Source organism: Ursus maritimus, unplaced genomic scaffold (assembly GCF_017311325.1).
Source record: "Ursus maritimus isolate PB19 unplaced genomic scaffold, ASM1731132v1 scaffold_27, whole genome shotgun sequence".
Taxonomy (NCBI): Eukaryota; Metazoa; Chordata; class Mammalia; order Carnivora; family Ursidae; genus Ursus; species Ursus maritimus.
In genome coordinates this window covers 27,317,857-27,319,274 of record NW_024425230.1, presented here as the reverse complement: position 1 = coordinate 27,319,274, position 1,418 = coordinate 27,317,857, and the positions used below count along the sequence as shown (strand labels likewise).

The 1,418-nt window shown below is 48.9% G+C and overlaps 1 pseudogene; it reads left to right on the top strand.

The window, feature by feature from the left end:
- Positions 1-370: 370 nt before the first annotated feature.
- On the top strand, positions 371-1,392 carry LOC103682467 (annotated as a pseudogene).
- Positions 1,393-1,418: the final 26 nt, after the last annotated feature.

Genomic DNA, 1,418 nt, shown 5'->3' with positions numbered 1-1,418 from the left:
GCAGATTTAATATAACATTGAAAAGGCCAAAATCAGACTTTTGGTTTGATAGGAATTCAGTGGAAAAGCGAACAATTATTCAGTATATATTATTGGTACATTTGAAAAAATTGAAGTCAGACGTCTCTGCACCACACCATTTACCAAAACCTTCTTCAGATGGATTGAAGATTTTAATGTAATGACAAAAACCACAAAGGTACTAGACAAAAATATATGTGACTCTTCCTGTAATCTTGGGAGGACGATGGGCCTTCCAAGTGGCACAAGGAAGGAGACCCCAAACAGGAAAGACCAATGAATTTGACCACATAAAAGTGCAATGAGTTGCTCTTTCCAGCCGTCCTTGTGAGGGTGACATCATCTTTAAACCCTGCGTGGCAATCCCCGACGCACCGCCATGATGCCCAGGGAAGACAGGGTGACCTGGAAGTCCAGCTGCTTCCTTAAGATCATCCAACTTTTGGATGATAATTTGAAACGCTTCACTGTAGGAGCGGATAGCATGGATTCCACACAGATGCAGCCGATCCGCCTGTCTGTCCGTCGGTGGGACGGCTGTGGTGTGGATAGGCAAGAACATCGTGATGCACGAGGCCATCTGAGGGCATCTGGAGAACAACCCAGCTCTGGAGGAACTGTTGCCTCATATCTGGGGGAGTCTGGGTTTTGTGTCACCAAGGAGGACCTCACTGAGATCAGGGACATGCTGCTGGCCAATAAGGTGCCAGCTGCCGCTGGTGCTGGTGCTACAGCCCCATATGAAGTCACAGTGCCCGCCCAGGACATTGGTCTGGGTTCCAAGAAGACCTCCTTCTTCCAAGCTTTAGGCATCGCCACTAAAATCTCCAGAGGCACCATTGAAATCCTGAGTGATGTGCAGCTGACTAAGACCAGAGACAGAGTGGAAGCCAGCGAAGCCACACAGTGGAACCTGCCGAATGTCTCCCCCTCCTCCTCGGGGCTTTGGGCTGATCCCCCAGCGGGTGTTTGACAATGGCAGCACTACACCCCTGAAGTGCTTGACATCACAGAGGAAACTGCATTCTCACTTCCCAGAGGGTGTCTGCGACGTTGCTAGCATCTGTCTGCAGATGGGTTACCCCGTTGCATCAGTGCCCCGCTCTACCATTAATGGATACAAGGGGGTCCTGGCTTTGTCTGTGGAGACTGATGACACCTTCCCACTGCTGAAAAGATCGTGGTCTTCTTGGCTAATCCACCTGCATCTGTGGCTGCTGCCCCTGTGGCCAGCCATAGCCCCAGCCAAAGTTGAAGCAAAGGAAGAGTTGGAGGAGTCCAATGAGGATATGGGATTTGGTGTCTTAGACTAATCACCAAAAGCAACCAATTCAGCTAACTTTATTTGGGAAACAAGGAAATGTAGGCTTACTTCTCTAACCAAAAAAAAAAAAAAA